The sequence below is a fragment of the Miniopterus natalensis genome, chromosome 2, assembly GCF_054644295.1.
Source record: "Miniopterus natalensis isolate mMinNat1 chromosome 2, mMinNat1.hap1, whole genome shotgun sequence".
Lineage (NCBI taxonomy): Eukaryota > Metazoa > Chordata > Mammalia > Chiroptera > Miniopteridae > Miniopterus > Miniopterus natalensis.
Window position 1 is genome coordinate 117,751,300 of NC_142082.1, and position 21,133 is coordinate 117,772,432.

At 36.8% G+C, this 21,133-nt stretch overlaps 1 protein-coding gene across 3 annotated transcripts in view; it reads right to left on the reverse strand.

Annotated features, from left to right (window-relative positions):
* TMTC2 (transmembrane O-mannosyltransferase targeting cadherins 2) overlaps positions 1-21,133 on the reverse strand; it is a 374,536-nt gene that overhangs the window by 23,910 nt on the left and 329,493 nt on the right. The window lies entirely within an intron of this gene.

A 21,133-nucleotide genomic window follows, 5' to 3' on the forward strand; every position in this document is an offset into this window, starting at 1 on the left:
AGGTAGTCAACTTCAGCACATTACCCTGCCAGTCAAGATTCCGGATCTGAATAATGTGGCAGAATGACTTGGTCACCCAAGCTAAGAACTTTCTTCCTTACTTCCTTGCACCTATTAAGGAGTCATCAAACACTGTCCATTTGCATGGTTATAACTTGTCGATGTTTCCCTGTGATTTTGCTAATTTCTGCTTTGTTTATGTTGAAGATAAGTTACCTCTCAATTTTATAAGTTATTTTTAATTACTGTTTTTATTATTATGTAAACACCCTACTTATACCTTTTAATGTTTTCCTTATTAGAGTCTATTACAGTGTTTGATATTAACAAATAATCTATTAGTAATACATTAAAAAAACTACCCATATGATCTACATTTTCACATATTCTTCTTCCCTCCTCTACTTACGACTGCTCTGGTCCTAAGTCGCTTTTCTCTCCATTGCCCAGACCTTAATTTGCTTCTGCTTTGTTTAGGCAAAATAAGCAGGAGGGAAGTTTCCTCTGTGGAGATGTAGCAGGTACAAGCTTCGCATAAACTCATCTATCGAGATCCCTGGCTACTTTCTAGACTCTCGCAGAAGCAAACCCAACAATAAGCTGACAAGTTATTTAACACAGAAACAAATTTAACACAGAAACAAGGAATCATAAACAATATTTCTGTGCCTTTTCTTCCCTATTTTATGTGGTACATCTGGGAATTCAATGGAGGTGCTGTTTCATTCACTGAAGTTGGCAGTCTCGACTCCGGCACAAAGGAAACGGTGAAGTCTGGAGATGTCTAGAGGGTTGTGTTTTACTTTTGCTTTTCTTCAGGGGAGAAACTATAAAAAGACAGTATTTAAAATACCACTTACAGACTTGATGGCAAGAAATTTAGCTGTGTATCATGTTTCCAATGATTTTTCTCTCTAATGTTTCACTGTTTGTTATCTTGTGGAACTATCCCATATGCTTCTAAGGTGAAAGAGACTGCGAGATGAATGTGTGCGTGTGTGTGTGCACACAGAGCAACACCCTGAATGGGCAAGAGTTAACTGCACGTCTTCCAAGAGACAATGTGAGGATCTTTGCAGCATGGCAATACTTTAATACTGAACACATCATATCTCGAAAGAGTTGCTACATAACCACCATTAAATTGCAAACCAGTTTGCAAAAATCCATTTGCGTATCCATAGAGGAAAGAATGCTTTATGCTTTTAACTTGGCTGCTTGTCCATTCCTCAGGATGAAGAAGACTCAGTGACAGTCCAGTGATAGGAAATGAAACTTGATACACTTTGACAGAGGGATGCCTGAGAAGGGGCCCATGGTAAAAGTTTTCTATTTAATCATGGGGATATCAAGAATACAGGTGCTATTTTTATTCAACTGAACTACGCAAAACAACCTATTATAAAGAGAAATGTACATTTAGAAAAGACAGATTAAACAATGAACACAATATAGAAAACATGGTGGAGACTGCTGACTGGTTTTCCCTTCTTCCTGTGTACATGGCTGTCAGCTAGATGCAGTTATTCCCAGTTGCTCAGGTTTGGTGGTATAATTAAATTATCACCAATGAAATGTGAGCAGAATGAAGGTATGTAACGTAAATAAAAGGAAAATCTACTCTGAACTTCCTTTCTTTTGCTCTCCAACACATTAGGACAAAGCCATGCCTGCAATCAATGGCGACCATGCAGAAGAGGCTATTGCTCTAAGGGATGGCAGAACAACAGAATGGGACAAAGAGACCCTTAGTCTGTTTGAGGCTGGGAGCAGCTGGGACAGTGTAGGCGAGATTGCTGCTGAAGTACAGCCTTCGGGGAAAGGCAGCCATGGAGAGAGCAGGCCCGTTAGGAAAGCCCCACGGGAAGGGGCCGGGCTCTGGAGGAACACAGATGCATTTCTTAAGAGAAAGTTCATAATTTTCATTTATTTCCATCCTAACCAGTATGTACATGTTGGTACCTATTTTCTCACAGGTATCCTTTCATCTCCTTCCTTTATGCATAGAAGCTGATAGTGTTAAAACTATAGTGATACATCTACAACTTGCATTTTCACGAATCACATATAGATTTCCAGATGAAACCTTATAAACACAGTGTGTTCTTACTAGCTAGGCAACATCTCTATAGTAACTCGATCCTGAAATCACATGCAAAAATAAGTTCAAAATCTAAATGGAAAATTAAAAACATAAACAAAACAAAACCTCACTGTGAGAGAGGCCTTCTTAAGGAAAAAATAGGAATCTCACCTGTCACAGTGGAAAAGACAGACATGTTAGTAAGAAGAAAACCCAGTAGAAAAATGGGCAAAAGATATATGACAAGAGTATCACAGGAGAAAATAAACAAATGATTAATATATAAACATGTGAAAATATGTGTTATCGCAGCAGTTAGAAAGATGCAACTTGAAACAACAAGATATCAATGTTTATTCTTCAGGCTGATGATAATATAAAAGATGAACATTATTCGGATCTGGCAGTTGTGCTGGTGGGACTGTGAATTGCTATACTTTTTTGGGAAAATAATCTGGCAGTATAGCAACTAGTAAAATTAAAAATGTTCATCTTTAACTCAGCAATCATACTTTTAGAAATTTATTTTAGAGCAGTAGAAACAAAATGTTTAATAAAATATACAAAAGAAGTCATTCTACAGCACGGTTTATAACACTTACTAGTAAGAGAGGAAAAAACAAGTGAAATGTTCATCAATATGTAAAATTTGACAAAATTATGGTAATATCATGGTTAAGTTTTTCTCTTCTTGAAAATGACCTTTGGTTATACTGCAGCATCTTAAAACATTTAGTTAAAAGCCAAAGACTAGTGTCGCATGTGCAAAGGATGCTAGGGAAAGGAATTGGGGCAAAGCATACTGGGAGAATATCAGTGAAGGCAGGCCAAGTATGATGTGATGGGCTTAGAAGACAGTGAGTCTGGACAGAGAAAGGCTCACTGTGGTCACTAGATAACCACCCAGACAATTCTGTTGAACACGCAGGTATTCTTTGGGAGAAACCCTGAAATTATGTGAATGGTAAAGTTCAGTCATTGAAATTTGTATATTAAAAGAAATGTGATTTGCCCGGCTGGCGTAGCTCAGTGGTTGAGCATCAACATATGATCCAGGAGATCAGGGTTCGATTCCTGGTCAGGGCACATGCCCGGGTTGCGAGCTCTATTCCCAGTGGGGATGTGCAGGAGACAGCCAGTCAATGACTCTTATCACTGATATTTCTCTCTCTCTCCATCTCCCTTCCTCTCTCTGAAACCAATAAAAATATATTTTAAAAAAAAAGTGACCTTATTTGGCAGTCACAATATATTGAGATGTTGGAGTATCTGGGTTATATCTGATATGACCAACTATACTTGCTGATCTACCAAAGGAGTAGAGTGCAAAAGGAATTCTTGGAGAACTCATGGAGTGTTGGGTGCAGCAGAATCTGACAAGTGTCAACTTCATAAGAGAGAGTAATATGACCAGATTAACATTTTAGAAATACCACTCTGCAGCAACTCAGCAAATCTAAGAAAGAAGGCGACAACTTGTGCAATGGTAGGATCATTTTGAGGCCTGCACAAAAGCAGTGTCGGCACAGATGAAAAGAGGGGAGACAGATTTGAGAAATGAGTCATCAGATACTCAGCAAAATGGGAGACCTGGGCAGCTTTCTGTGTGTTTTGCCTCAGTGCCTGAGCAGATGATGGCACCATTCATAAATTCTGGGAGTTCAGGAAAAAGAGCTTATCTTAAAGAATCAACTTATCCAAAGAGGTTAACTTTTTCAGACACTTGTGATATGTCAGCTGCATGACTCTTAATGCATAACAATGGAAATAGAACCTTCAATATTAAATTACAGCAAATGAGTTTTCTCTCTAAAGGGCATGAATGTGACACACTTAGCAGGATATAATGTTAGAATAAAGTACTTTGGTGATTATATTTCATTTGATTTCTCCAACTGTAATTGGTTTCTTTCTTTTCTCCCTCAGTCAGCACAGGGATTTCAGTAATTTTTTCAAGACACAAACTAAATCTAAGAAAGTATATCTACATCAAAATTCCCTTTCTAATGCTTCTGAAAACTAGAAAATTAATGCCACATTGAAAACATCTAAACCATGGTAATAATCTTAGGGTATATTATGATTGTGCATAGTCTTTCTGGCCAAATTATTAAAAATTTGGTGTGAAATGAAGGCATAAAAAATGCTAAGTATGAGGACAGAAAGATGGCTTTTCTCTCCATGTCTTCTATCATAATTCAAGTTTGAGCCCATGAGCCCCTGCTGACTGTAATCCTAGGGTATATGTATTGAATTCTGCAAAATGTAGGGAATACAAAGAACATGTACAGAGGCACACAAAAATAACATAAAAACCTGTCTTTTTTAACACTGTAGAGCCAAATCCTTGTTTTGCCTTTTCAAGTCAAGATACATGATTGAAATCCCTAAGAGCTGGCACTGCCTAGGGAAAGGTCATGACTTATGAGAAGTTAGCATCTGGAGTTTCAAGGAGCTCTTTTGCTCACGGCCATGCAATACTTCAAACTGAGATGGTCATGATGAGACTGTAAAGATTTTAAGGATTTAAAATTGAAGGATTTTATGGCTTATGTTTTTGTTCTTATATTTCTTACCATCATGCTGGCTAGAGAGCAGGCTATTGTATTTGATTTTGCTTCAGAAAGCTCATTGTGCCCGAGTGATTATTTAAGTTTGGTTAAAAGCACATAAAAAAACACAAAATAGGTCCACTATTTTGTGAATTCGTCATCTTCTGAAACACCATAGCTAATAAAACCAACAGTTTTATATAGCTTTTAGCTGTATAATGAGGAAATAGAGTTAATCTGTGTAAGGCGGTACATTTAAGTGGCTGACCCAGAATAAAAGCACAAGTCTCACCGAGTTTTTTAATAAGTGACAGCACAAAGGAGCAGATCTTCCAGAATAGCACAAGTTAGGAAGTATTCATAAACTAGTGACCCAAAGGTTATTATCACTTCCATTTTAAAAACTGAGATGATAATGCTGATGAGAGTTAAACTTTACTGTGCACTTACTATGTTTCAGGCACTATTTTATTTTAGTACACAAAATACTAACACCGTATTCATATCAAATAAAAGTATAGCTAACCTTTCCAAACTCCGTAACACTGGCGCACTACATCAGGTACTATTTTAAATGTTTAAAATCCATTAACTCCTTGGATTCTCAAACCTATTTTATGATTTAAGTGCTATTAATGCCCCATTTGACAGATGAAGAAATTGAAAGGCAGAGATGTTAAGTAACATAGCCAAGGTCACTCAGTAAGTGGTTTATAAAGCTGGAACCTACTGATGGAAGCAGAGGAAATCTAGAACAGAATGCTAATCTGTTTACCAGTAGTCCACAATCTTATTGTACGTTAGAATCACCTAGGGAGCTCTAAAAACTAGGATGCTGGGCTCTGTCTTCGACCAATTAAAATCAGAGTCTGGTGAGACCCAGGGCTCAGTATGTTAGAAAAGTTCTCCTGGTGACTCTAATGCAGACAGAGATGAGAACCACTGTATTACATAAAGGCAAGACCACTACTTTGATTCTCAATAAACAACATTTGGGCTCAAGTTCAATGACAGGAGGTAGATTAAAAAATCAGTAGTAAGTAATAGAAATATACCATCATTGCTTAGCTGTGGGAGGAAATTTATTAGCATTAATTGTAAGCAAGAAAAGTGTAGATAACTTAAAACCAAGAGTCTCAGAGCGAATGTAGAATCTTGGGTTTATTTCATGAACGTCAGAGCCGACTTTCTTATCAGTTTTAATTGGATAGTAAATTCACCATATTGTTTCTACAACAGTTCAGGGATAGCGTGTTAGGAGAGGCCTTGCAGGAGCTGTTTTAATTGAGCTCAAACAGATGGTTAATCTCTAAAATGTTAATCTCTTTCTGTGGGTTCTCTTTTTCATGGCACTTTGATAGACACAGGGCAGTGTTTTAAAGGCATAAGAAATACTTCTCTCAATTCAAGAGAATACACAACACTGTTTTCCTCGCTATTTCACAAGTAGGGTTTCAAACAACAAATGCAGTCCCGAAGAGAAGTCTAGGATGTAAAATTGTTTGTGCACGATGGAAACTGTCTATGGCCACAATTTAAAAACTGTGTTCCATGCCCTCTCTCTGTGGGCAAATAAACAGGTATGAGAAAAAGGTAAGGTAGATAAAAGATAATGCTTGGTAAATTTTATCTGTTGAGGGACGTGAGGACAACTACTGATTCCAATAAGAAATTTACTCAAAGGCACAGCTTAAAATGTGTATGTTTATAACCACATTCCCTGACTTTTCCTCCCCATTTTAGGATTCTTCAACCATGGGAACTCATAGAAGAACTAATAGCTAGTGTAAATTGTGGAGAGTAAAACTGAGTGCTCTTCTCCAACAATGGAGTGTTGATTCAATGACCCCATTAAAAACAAAACATCACAACCAAATCCCCACACAGTCCACACTCTGGCCCTTGCTTCCGCACCCAACAGACTCATTACCAGTCACACAGGAGGCAGAAAGAGTCTGGAAGAAAAGCCTGGAAAGCATGCATAACCAGTTTAGCCAACTTCTTATTTTCATCTTTAAAATTACTTCTTAACCACAGTCATGTTTCCTTAAGTGCAGGCTATTTCTCTTTCAGAGACTATGACCTTTCTCTCATTCTTATGGTTGACATAAAACCACTGGTTCGCAGGGCTGTGGCTTGTCATATTAGGTCTTTGGCACACTTTCCCCCTCACTACAGGTGCATCACCAATTGTTTTTGTCATTTCCTCCTTCACTGGTGTTTTCCTCCTATTGTGACTCCAAATATCAAAATAGGTCATCTACAGACAATAGCACAGGAAAATAAATGATTAAGATCTATTTTTTTCCTTTCATAACAGTGACTAATGGGGAGGAAAGCTTTTTGGCTCATTATTTATCGCCTAAATTTTTTCACCTACCCTTATTATTTTCAGCAATTGCAGTATTTCTGGTTTTTTTGTTTGTTTGTTTTTTAAAGAAATTTCGTATAGGGAAAATTACCTGCTGAGAGGAAGATGTGTCCTTTAGGGGTAAAATTTTTGAAACCCATTGGCAAATTTTCAATAAAGTCTGAATGGATTAATAAAATCAGCTTCTACCTTATTATTTAGTTTGAATTTTCCAGAGTAATCTGAGGCCTGCAAAGTATGCATACCATTGGGTCAAGCAAAGAAGTGTGAGGGTTATACTGCTTTTCTAGATAATAATAAATGTATTTTACATGGAATATACAGCTCTATATCAGTTGTCCCAAAGGTTTGTAAGTATCTATTCTATTAGATTTGTCACTTCTATCTTGGGCTGAATTTCAGAATCTGAATGTAGAAACACTTAACAGGAGACCCAAATACCTTGAGTGATTCTGAATTTCATGGAGTATGAATTTAAAATTTGATAGGGCTCCCAGTTCACCATGATCACTGTCTCTTGATACTCAAGTAGAAAGGCTGAGAGAACTGCAAGACCCAGGGGGCTGCATGTCAGGAATACAGAAAGATTTCAAGGTTCTGCATTCAGTGAGAGCTAAAAATCAACATTATCCTTGAATCTCTCTTAAAAATCACTCATACTGCTCTTGAAGTAAACCATAGAACAGCCTCTCAACATGTTCTTGGCAGTCAGTCTTGCTGCGTTTTGGCGTTATTTCCAGCATTATAAAAGATCACTGTGTTGTGGTTGGCTTGTATTTCAAGGCCAAGTTTTATTGGAGGAGAGGAAGATGTCCACACGTTTAAAACACTAGAACCGCACTCAGAGCTGCAGGAAGCCAGCAGAGACGGAGAGGACAGAAGGTTCACAGGGATCCCTTCACCGCCCACTGAGCACCTACGTCTTCCGGGCACCACTCTATGTGCTGGGGAAGGCGAAGTACGGGGAACAAAGTCCCTGCCAATGCAGGGCTCATGTCCTAGAGACTGGAGAGAGATAATACAGATATCCAAGGAAATATATAGACTGTGGATGGTGATAGGCACCAGGGAGAAAAAAGTACTGCAGGATAGTGAGGGCTCTTTGGGGGTGCGGGGGTGTTTCACACAGGGCAGGAAGGAAAGTCTTAGTGATTCAAGGGGCTCTCTGAGCAGGTATTCAAGATAGTGCCTGAACAAGCCCTGCTGTTATTCGGAGGCAAAGCATGGCAGCTGGAGGAAAGAAAGAGTATAAATGCCCCGAGGAAGGAGCATGCTTGAGGCCTGAAACTGGCAACACCAATCTGCTCATTGTCTTTGTGGCCTGGCAAGTAAAATTCACTTCTTTAAAATTATTTTCTCTATTCTAAGTACAGGCAATTCCTGTAATGTAAATAATTTAGCACATCCTATGCACCAGGCTGCATTCTAAATACTTTATATATTGTTTACTTCCCACCACCCTCTGAGATAGTTATTATTACCTTCATTTACAGAGTGAGCAAATGAAGCTTAGAAATATTAAGTAACATGCCCAGATCCCAGTGCCAGAGGTAAGTGAAGCCTGGTTTAGTCCCCAAGCCACTGGATTTCAGAGCCTAAACTGCTCAGCTACATTGCCTAACAGGGCACTGGACTGTGATACGATTCCACTAGGAGCTCACTGCATAGACTGCTCTTCCCAAGCCATGAAGTCATTGAGAAGTGCTATTTATAGCAACATCTAGGAAACAGACAAATCCTATGTGCTACACATGTCTCTATGCACTCAGGAAGATAAAACCCAAAGCTTTTGCTGGAAGTAGATCGCTTTTTTTACTGCTGCCATATCATGAGCATAATACAGTTTATGCCTAAATATTTAATACATTCTAATGCTATTAACATACACGGAATATATACTCATGATGAAGATTTATACTTTTGAGCTATACAGCATTAAAGGCTAAACTATAGCTATGACTAAAACTGTATTAAAATAAAAATGATATATATTTGAAGATGCTATCTACACTATATCAAGGATCATTTAGCATTATGCATGGTTATTTTATCAAAACATTTAGCTTACAATAAGCTTTCAAACCTTGCAATGTTGAACTGCCCTTTGATGGTCAAACTTCACTGACAGTGTGTATCGTGATGTTTGTCACAATCCTGCATTCAGTAGGGATTCCGACTTGTTCGGAGGCTGTTGCCAGCACCTATCTGCACAGCTTTGGTCATTCCCAGAGTCTGGTATGATCCTAGCACACTTTAAGTGTCGCTGGAGGCACACGCTTGAGGAGGTAATAAATTTACATTAAAACAGAGTTGAAAATTCAAATTGAGTTTTAAAAAGAATTTTTATAATATCTGCATGCTATACTTCCTATTACCGTATCCAGCAACTTCACTTTAGCTATATGAGAGAAGTATTAAGATCAGATAAATTAAGGACTCAAAGATCAACTACAAATTACTCAGTAAGACCTTTTTGCTGTCATACTCTATTAATAAAACAATTTAAACAGTTAAAAATGTACAATCAATTTATCATATATCTAGGTTACTTTTTCTTTTCAAAAAAATTTTTAAAGCAGAATGTATATTACTTTATTTATATGTAGGGAAATTTTAGATTCCTATGTATTTAAACATTTTGTACAGGACACAAAATAACAATAACGTTAATATATGAACTTCTCTCAAATACATCTCCAGCTCATAATAAACATATATAGTAGAAATAAAATCAAATCTGACAGAATGCACCCAGGTCATTCTACAGTAACTCTCATTTAAAGAACATAAATTCAATAAGAGTATAACTTCCCAAAGAAATGTCAGGTAGGTAACAACCGGTTGTCCAAAGCATCAGGTATTCCAAAACCTAAACTAACATTTCCCTAAATTTTGCTTGCTTCAGTTTTTCTAAGGGCTTATCAAAGAAAAAGAAATACTATTTTAATGAGAAAATGAGAAACATATTTACTGTGCTTGCATGAGTCCGTCCTGGGCAAAGTAATCAATACACTGCAAGCAACACAAAAATAATTAACTTTTTTGCTATGTTTCTTGAAGTCCCTAAACAGTTTTTGAAGACACAACAAGCAAGGTGATTGAATTCCTTCCTTTTTAGGCATTGTTGTATAAGCTGTGGAAGATGCAAACCTCCAAGACTCTTACCCTAGATAAACCACTCATGAAAAAAAATGAAGAGCCCTGGCCTGTGTGGATCAGTGGTTAGAATGTTAGACTGTGCACCAAAGGGTCACAGGTTTGATTCCCAGTCAAGAGCACATACCTGGGTTGCAGGTTTGATCTCCAGCCCCAGTCAGGGTGCGTACAGGAGGCCACCAATCAATGTATCTCTCTCACATCAACGTTTCTCAATCTTTCTCCCTCCCCCACTTCCTCCCTCCCTTCCACTCTCTCTCTTAAAAAAAAATAAAAATCCTCAGGTAAGGATTAACAATTAAAATTAAGAAACAATTAAATGCTAAGCCTGCATCTGCTACAACTCTGACCAGGCAGGGATCACGACAACCTTGCCTCTCATATATCCCCGGTGCCTGTTTTAGAAACTGACATAATTGTCACTCTGCTTTGCTGGCTTTAAAGTAGGCCATTTCACTTTTCCAGTGTTCTCCACCTGGGATCTGTAGACCACGTGGGGTGGGGTGGATACAGGCATACCTTCAAGGGTCCGCAAACTAATTTCAAGAATTTGTCAATTTTGATGCATAACAGTTCTCCACAAAATGATTAATATACAAACATTCCAGACAATTCGAGTCACCACATTTTAAATAAGAACTGTCCCTCGATTTCAGTGCCTTAAGTTTTGTGATCATTACTGAATTTTTGTAGGTGATCGTATACAAGAAGCAAGGAGTTAAAAGCACAGGTTCTAAACCCGGACTGCCTGGATTTGCATTTTGACTCCACCACTAGCTGTTAGATACTAAACAAGTTATCCTGCCTCACTTTCCCTTATGTAAAAATGAGGCAGAATTTAACTTTTAATGCTTAATATAGATGTTGTTAGGCTGACATTTTCTAATTTTTAAAAAAATCAATTTTCTAGTGCCCAATATTATCTTTTTTTTGCTTCTACAAGTTATAAAGACAAAAATTCTTTAGGAAATAACTTACAATAGACATACTTGTGGAAATGTGGACTTATAATAGTTATCAACTTTTAACTTAGTCAATATTACTATTCCCATTTAGGTGAATGCTCTCTCTTTCACATCATTAAGTGTGTGTGATAAAGGTTCCTAACTTCCAAACATGGGGACACAGTTTATAATACAAATTCAAATGCAAATAATGGGTTTAAAGAATTATATGGTACTATATTGCTTAGGGTATAACCATCATCTGTTTGCCATAAAAGTCCTCTCTAAGTAGGAAATGTTTAGGAGTTACTCTCAATCAGCATACTGGAAAATAAAACGATAATGTCGTATTTCTCAATGAAGGGAAAACTAAGCATATGTGCATGCCTCCAGTAAAGATTTCCAAGACTAATTAAAGTACAAAATCCTCCTTGGGTAGCAAAATAATTCATTCCACCCTCAAGATCTGAGAAATGTATTGCTCTCAATGCAAGCCTGAGAAAAACGATAGCTTAAAAAAGAGAGATTAGAGCAAATTAACTAAATATAAGTGAGAAATTATAAATTCTAAATAAGAATCTCTTTCTCCATAAGAAAATTCACAAACATGGATGTTCACGTATTTTGGGTTTGTTATTTAAGTAGAGTGACCTACAGAAATGCATTTTTAAAAATCTTTTGGTCTTTCAATATCTTCATATTGACAATTTTTCAAATAGTTTTTCTTTATTTCCAGTATCATTTTAATAATGTATCCCATCATGAATAAATAAGTATCAATGTGTATTACAGATTTATTTATCACTGCAGGTCTGATTTGTTGACAGTTTGATAGCATGCTTGTGGTTACAAGTAAACAGCCAGTTGAAACAGAGGAAACTTATGATTACAAAAATTTAACAAACAGTGTAACTGTTTGTGAAAAGAGAGTTGAACCTTGTTAAGAAAAAGACAAAGCTACCATTGGTTTCTGGAATTATAGTGGAAAATGCACTATATATGTAAGAGAAATAATCTGTTTCACAGGCAAACTAAATATCTGTTGAGGATTTTTATTTATTTGTTTTAGTGGGCTTTATTAGGATTCATATATAATAACCAGTGAAAATTAAAATTGAAATAAAGAGATAAACTGTAGTACAAGTATAGATTCCATGGGGAAGATCCAGCTATTTATTATATTATGAAGTAGATAAGGAGAGAGTAACTTAGGTTGAGAAATAAGAAAAAAAAAGTGATTGACAGCAGTAGCAGTAACGTTCTACATCTATCCATTGAACCTGTTGAAATCTGACATCACAATTTCAAAAATACAGCTGATTATTTCCACACGTATTTTAAGAAACTATTTTTAGTTATGAATTGTTGCAAGTAGCTTACATATAATTTGGTAAGTGGTTCTAACAAATCTTCTCAAGTTACTTTTCTTTTGAAAATTCAGCATTCCAAAGCTAAGCAACCTGCTTTTCAAACAAATCCTATATAGTGATTAAGTGACCACTTCAAACTCTTGTCACAAGACCTCTAATGGCACCACATTTGCTCACTTCAACTTGCTATTTACTCTTCAAAAGGGCAATGTGTGTATCTTATAAAGCTGCATTTCTGGTTGTTATTTCAGTAGAGATCATTTTAAGAAAGCGATGAAAACAACGCAGGCGTAACAAGAGTTAGTCAAACATAGATGTCCTATTCGTAAGAAATTGAATTCGCTAGAGTTTTAAATTTTGATGGAACCATACTTGCAGGTTCAGGATAACATAAAACTACACCACTGCAGCCATCTGTTGGCACTTGATATCTGAGGAAATACAGTCCATTATAAGACAATGACTGAACAATTTCGTAGCACACACATTTCCCCCCTCTTAAAGCTGTCACTCTTTCCAACTCTCTTCTAGGCCTTGTTAGCAAAAACAATGCTACAGCAACATATTTAATCAAATTCTTCTCAAGCGATAAAGAGAAGCTCTTGATTCTGACATTATCTAGTGATAAGAAGTGTAGCACTGTAACAACTCAGTCTGGGAAAATGATGTCACCAAGGGTGAAAAAACCTCTCCATCACCAAGGGAGACAGGATCCTCTAAACTATCTTTTTAACTGGGCCTCCTCCTTAGGCCCTGTCTGGGGCCTGCCTAGCCAAGCTGCTGCAAAAACTCTGCCAAGTCAATTTAGCGAGAACACCTCCCCCGCCTCTCGATATCTGATCAAGTTCCTGATCCCCTTTGCTCACTGGCTATATATCCCTAGTTACCTGTGCTGTATTTTAGGCATTTCCCCGCTTGCAGTATTCTTGACACCTATTACATTAGTCCTAAATAAAATCTTCCTTCCCATTTAAAAAAGTGTCAGAATTTTTTTTCATTAAGAAGGGCATAGAAAGAGAAATTAATTTACCAATTTACTAATTTTTCAGGATCTGTCTAACTTTTACTAGTCTTTAGGGTAAAGTATAACATAATTTTATCTGCTGTTATAACTGAGGGCCTGGACAGATAATGGAGAGTTACGAGTAGAGGAAAGGTAAGGAAACAAAAAGAGGATTGTTACAGGAAAGTGAGAAGAGAGGGGGAATAAAAATATGTACACAAACACAACTTTTCCTTAATGTTTAAGTGTGTATTTAGAAAAACATAGCCCCAGAAGGCCAAATGAGGATCAGATCGAAACATAAATGCCTAAAAGTATAATAGAAATGGGCAGGCCAGCTGTGGAAAGAAGCAACAGGGATTCTGAAAAATGTGATGACTGGGGGTGGGGATGGACCCGTCCTTCCGAGGTGGCAGCTCCTTGTCCACCCTCACTGATACTTCCAGGTAGCCAGTGTGCTTAGATTGGCTGAGTTTTCAAAGTAACCAGGAATCCACTTTCTCTGGAGGAAAAATAACTAAATGTAATTTTAGTGTGTGGTCCCACAATTCAGACAATTATAGCAATAAATCTTGCAAAGGATACCCCACAAAGAAATGTGAGTAAAAATAAATATGCTTGGAATCAGAGAATGTAAGTAAGTGGAATTTCCCTAAGGTTTTGATGTTCCTCAACCTAAAGTACTCAAGCTGATTTTCTTTATACCCAAGAGCCACTTGAGTTCCTGCCCATGCCTCACACCCCCCTCCCCCATTCTTTTCTGGTTATGAATCTAAAACACACAACATTCATATACAGATTTTGAAAAAAATAATGTTTAAAAATGATTGCATGTGGACCATGATGAATAATCAATACCCTGAGGATAGAAAAACTGTAAATTCAGCTGAATTCAGCCCAGCTATCTGATCCCTGCTAGGCAACAAGTAGACCAACCAACAGCGAGTGAGGAAGCGGTCTGTACTAACAACCATCTTCGTCTAAGCATGAAGACTTACACAAGATGCTAAACAGAAGAAAAACAGTAACCACTTGAGAAACACATTTTTTCTGGGTTATCCAACATTTTCAAAATAGAAATACAATACAAATCAACTACAGTGTACGCAGAGAGAAGTGCATGCACCCAAAATCAGGCTTTGGAACTTGTTAGAAGAAAAGAGCAGCAACATCTAAATAATTTGGGGAAAAGGCCTACGGTAGAAAGGAGTTTGAAGACAGATATGAGTGTGATGAGACTAATTGATCCTGGCATAATTGAAACTCTCAGGGAAGTGAGCATCTATCTTGCTGAAACTAGAGAAGAATTAGATATTTGATTTCCACTGATGTGTGCATAAATATACATAATAGCGCTGCGATGAAGCCTATTTATGAGCTGAAGCAGAGCAAGGGTTTGTTGACTTAATTTGGTTCTGTGTGAATAAACCACAATCATGTTTCGATGATATATTGGGGCCCATTTAATAAAACCAGGTAAAATGTGGGGTGAAGGAATGGCAATTTCTCTTGATTGAAACCTATTATTTATTGTGGGTTTCTCAGCTTACCTCACTCCATTTTCTAATGGCAAAATATATAGATGTATTTGAAACTGAAATAACTAGTGATAGTGGGAAATACATGTGCGATTTCTAAAACACATTTTACTCATAAAATCAATCTGATGATTCTGGGATCCATACATTACTAATGTCTGAAAGTCAAGAGACACATGGTATGTCCTTTTCCCACATCACAGAAACTTGTGGAAAGTTTGGGAAGAGGCCATATGGTTCTTTCTCTATTTACAAGTAGAAATGCGGTTTAACTGATTCCCAGACAAATTATTATTAATCCTGTCATTTTTGCCCAACAAAATGAAAATCTCAGTAATCCCCCTCCCCAAAATCTCTTTTATGGTAAAATCTGAATCCGTCCTGCTTAACTTAGTTTTCATGGTCTCTTGTTCTAATTAGGGTTGGAAATATCTTTCTCATCAGAAACAACTGTAACAATATTTTCTCTCTTCCATCACAACAGCCCAAATAATTAATTCTTAACCTTTTCCCCCAGATTCTGGTCCTAGTGGTTATTTCTACTGCGTAGCCATACCCCGCCCCCATATATTTACCATAAAAAGAGTAGTCCTAATTGAAAGTAATATATTGTAGAATATGTGGACAATCTCATAACACAGCTGCACTCTCTTACAGCAAAGCCCATTTCTTCGAATCCCATATTTCTCATTCTGATCTTTTGACATATAATCATTGTTAATGAGCCCAAATGGATAACACTGGCTTTGATTTTATAATAACACTCTGAAATAACTTATGTTCTAAGTGCCTGGGAAAGATATAATGCACTTATGTAATTTTCTATTGGATAATCTGATTATTGGAACATATTTCCCTTTAACTCGCATATAATTGATGCACATGGAAGAACATTTATAAATTATTATACAAGTTAAAAATATGAAGGGTGAATACATCTAACAAAAGAGAGCAGAATCAAAACGAGAAGTAATCCGGAGTCATTTCAGAACTTCATTTAGAATTATGACAGAACTGCTAATGGCTTAATGCCATCTCTCACAAAAGTGTACTTCTACTAGCGCTTATTTATCACATATAGATACTGCAGGCCTATATCAAACATTACCTACACTGAGCCTCAGCACATCTAGCTGTCCACAGGTTTTTGACATTGTCAATTCTGCCCTATTGCCACAGGATCAGCAGATGACCAAATAACGTAGCTAAAAGCAATTTACTACTTAAGTTTATGGCCCCTTTGTCTCTAAAGTTCGTTTTTTCTTTCTCTGTCTTCATGGTCTATGTTTTCTTCTTCAGTCCACGGGGAGAACATGATCCTTTAAAAGCTTCAATATTTCTTCTGCTCTTCCCTGTATTTGGACACATTTTTAGTCTGAGACTTAGACACACACACACGCATACATGCACCCCTTAAAACCTATCTTTAATATTTAGCATATACATACATAGTACATCTTTAATATTTAGTATATACATCTAACATTTAGTATATACCAATATTTCTTTGGTATTGCCCTTTCTCTTTCATTTACCTCCAAACTCACTTACAGAATAAGTTTACACTCTCTGCTCCTGATTCCCCCTTTCCTCAAGGCCTTAATAACTCTGCCCACATCTCTCGCATGAAACTGAACTTTTGAAGGTAGCCAACGTCATCGTTTTCTCTGAAGTCAATGAACTTTCTCAGTCGCCTTTCAGCAGCAGTGGAAATTGGTCACCGTTATTTCTATGTCTTGCCATCATCTCCTGTCCTCCTTTTCCTACATTCCAAATGTGCAGATTCCCCAAGGGTTTGAAATTAACTTTCTTCTCTCCTTTTGTACATTCACTCAGAGCCTTCGTGACCTTATCCACCTCTTGGGTACTGTCTCCTTTCTGTAAATGACTCCTACAGCATTATCCCTAACTGCGGCCTTTCCCCCAAATGCCCACTTGGCAGGCATGTCCCACAGAAAATTAGAACATCCTACCTCTCACTCAGAACCTCCTTGGTGTAAACATAACACTTCCTTCTTGGAATAAACACACCCCTCTCTACCCACCCTACTTCTGTTTAGGGTATTCCCTACCCACCCAAGTTACCTAAGTTCAAAATTTTAGAACACCCATTGTGCCAACTAATTTTCCTATTCACATGCTATCAAATAATTTGCTTGTTTCCCCTGCATGACCTTCCCCATTCCACCGTCTTTCTGTGCTTTAGGATCTATGACTCTACACCTTCTAGGATCAACCCAGCTGGAAGTAAATTCTCTCTCTTGTGCATTTTTCTAGCACCTAGTTTAAAACCCACACAAAGCACTTACTATATCGTATTATTCAGGGCCCCGAAGTGTGAGGGTCAGGACCCATGTGCTTTTCCTCCACTCCCTACCCACACGAGACAGTACATTTCTCAAGGTCGGGGTTAATTTTTCATAACTTTGAAATCCTGTTGCATTTGGCACAGAGTCTTACACAAAGCTGGAACTTGATTAAAAAAAATAAGTCGAATGAATGCAGACTAAAACAATTACATCTAGAAAAATACAAGCTATGTAAACCTGATCATTAGTAATTACTCCCTTTGACTCCAGAGTTTACTAAAAGTGGGTGACTCTGTACTATGCAAGTTCCCCATTCTTTATATTTAAAACTCCATAAGTTAATGCAGAATTTGGCTTAATTCTCACAGGAAGAACAAAACCGTTTCATGTAAATGTTCCCTCCAATCCTCAGGGGCCAGCATTTGTTGATGTGCATAAGTGAGAAAGAAGACAGAGGACAGTGTTGTGTTTTCAAAGTAACCTCCACAGAAAGATAAATTTTCTTAAAAAAAAAAAAAAAAAGAACTATAAATGGAAAAACTTAAAATGGCAATTTTGGTAAAAATTTTTCCCATTATAGAGATATATTTAAATATAATATGAGGCTTAATTTTAGAGCAACCCCTTAAATCAAATAAATAGGACTAAAATTTTTAATGGTGCCATTTTTATAATAAATATATTTCTCTGACAATGTACTGAATATTCCTGATGAAGAGACAAAATCAGAATCTAAAACTTAAAATTATATGTTCCTGCTAATTTAGGCTTTTTTTATTATTTCTGGATTTGATCACCGGAATTCTTTGTATATAAAATAATCCAAAAGGTAAATTAATAATTTAAGAAAATTTTATAGAAAAATATGGCTTTTGTAGAATTAAAAAAAATAAAGAAATTCATTATGAGACATACTGAAGAAATGAAAGAGGTATTTTATTAAGCGAGAAATATATCCCACAGATGGCCAACAATCTTTAAAATGTAATGATAAGTGGTGTGCACAAGAATTACAACCACAGATTTTACTTTGTATAGTCATGATCTGACACAAGCATTCCTAAAACATCCACAGAGGCCCCCACATACAACTACTGATTGTTGTAGTTGGACATTTAGACAGTGGAAAGAAATGCTTTGTGAAAAATAAGAGTAAGAGTAGATTATCATGTTGACAACAAAAATAGAAAAGATAGTGAAACTACTTAAATATGGAATGGGAATTGAGATCTGTTTTACTATGTTCTCATATAAGCAGGCAACTGAAATTTATTAAGTTAAAGCATAGAAATGACAATGCTTTTATGACAAAATGAATGAACAGCTAGCTATGAGCAAGAGAAATGTTAGATGGGTGCTTTAATTTAGATCAGATGTTGACTGCTAATAAATCACTACAGATGTGCTATTGTTAAAAGAGATCTCTTCATTGCAGAGTAAAAATATATTGTATTTTATCAGTCTTGCCTTGGTGGCATCTTGCATACCTAGGTTACATACAGAAAACCAAAACACAATTCTTAAAGCACAGGGAAAGACCACATCTGTAGATCCATCAACTGTAACATCATTTACTTACTGTTAAATATAAACTTTGTATTCCCTCCAAGTCCATAAAATAATTTATTATTACCAGATAAGGGAAGTATCATTTGAATAAATGCATTTTTCAAAAGCAGTCTGTACCACATTTATGAAGAAACTTCTGGGAGCTTCAGAAAAAAAAAAAAAAAGGCTTTGAGTAGGAGATTAAATATTGATTTTATGATTTGGCTAGTCATTTAAAATAAACAATCTCATAAATCAGGCTTAAATCCTGTGGTTCCTCGGTATCTTTTAAATTTTTTAGGTCAGGTCAAATAGCTCAGATAGCTTTCTCACTAATCCATTATAATATGCTGAAGAAGACCTTTTGATCAACCGCTTAACAAAAATAAAAATGACACTCAAGTGACATAATTAATAAAGGTTGCACTTAACATCATCATTTATTATGTATGTTAAGAACATTATATTAGTCAATGTAAAGGAAGAAAACAAAAAAGCCAGAAAAATAGAAAACCTGATTCCTGTCTTCAATTAAATGATAATAAGTTTAAATCCTCAAATTTAACCCTTTTTTGAGAAGTGTTACACAAAGATGCCAAACTTGGGCATTTACAAAGCTGTGCATTCTGCATACCACCCCCAGCACTTCCCAACTGCCCTTTCCTGCTCCACTTTTCTCCACAGCACTTATCACTGTCTGACATGCCACATACTCATCTGCTTCTGCCCCATCTCCTCAGGCTACATTGTAAGCTCCCAACAGGCAGGGACTCTTGTCAATTTTGCTCACTGCTGAGTATCCAGTGCCTGGAATGGTGCTTGGCACTCAATAGGACCTCGGTAAATATTCACTGAATGAGAGGACCATTCTAATTTTGGTTTCCAAGACTTCTGGCCTGCATTTCCTCTCTAAGTATAAGTGCATTTTTCCATCAAGCTTTCCCTATGCACATAGCAGCTTAGGTTCCAACGTGATTCCACTTATTAGGTGTGATACTGGGTGAATTTCTCTGGGCTTCAGCAGAATGGGGATAAAGGAACGACCTGTGGGTTTGTTGTGAGAAATGAATGAGGGAATTCACATGAAGCACTTAGCACAATGCCTGACACATAACAAATGTTCAATAAATTTTAGCTACTATCATTCCTACCATGACAACTATTCAATTATTTTCTTCTGTTACAAACAGCTCACCAATTCTTAAAAGTACCTCATAATTAATGAAACGAAGGGCATTTAGATTCAGGGCTAAGTTTACATGAGGTTGAATCTCCTGAAAAAAACCTACTTCCTGTGCGGGTTGCTTTCAAGAAGCATTACTCCTCTTTTCTACTCCGACAGCACTGTATATACCTCTACAGGAATTGCCACACTGGGTCTTTCAATCAGGTGATTATGTTCAGTCTTCCCTGCTACACTGTGTGGTCTTTTAGGGTATGAAATCTTAGTATCCTATCACAAAGCAGGCACTCTATAGATACTTGTTTGCCCAATAGGTGAGTTACTGTACAGGAATGAGACTGATTCCATTTGTAGTCACATCACACATGCACTTTCATTACAAAATTACATTTCTCAATAGATGGTGTAGATCCAGAAAGCAGGGTAGAGGTCTTAGTGTCAGAAAGTGAGGCGGAGCGGAGTGTGTATGAGAATAAAAGTAATGGAATGGAATTCAGCGATGTGCTGCGAATAAGAAGTGCTTAGAAGACCGATACAAAACCCATTCTTATTTTCTCATAAATGGCTCCTCTATTTCAATAGTAATGACCTAATTTATATCCATCTTACTTTGTGGAAGTGTGACTACCCAGGGAAAAATTCTAATAAAAACATACTTGATAAAGTTGAAAAGCACAGTTATTAGAAATGAGGATTGTGGAATACGAAAAAGGCACACAGCTCGAGGTCTGACTATATGTAAGAAAAATCTAAAAATACTTAGGAGGTTAGGAAGTCTTCAGATATTTAACACCACAGTAAACAAACTTTTAAGGAACTAATTTAAAAGTCTTCCAAATACAAAGTATTTAGAAATGCTAAAAATTTATGATGCTTTATGCAGGGTAGAAAACAGAAATTTATACCTCTGGGAAAAGAAAGAAGCTTGAGATTGGCAGATTTTTATTGTTGAACTAGCCATTTGGTTGGTACTCAGAATAAAGGATCAGGGAGAAAAAACCCAGCAACAAGAGGCTTCTAGTCTAGAAGTATCACATGCTGTGATTCTGTTCCCTTGGGTAACGTTTCTCATCAGG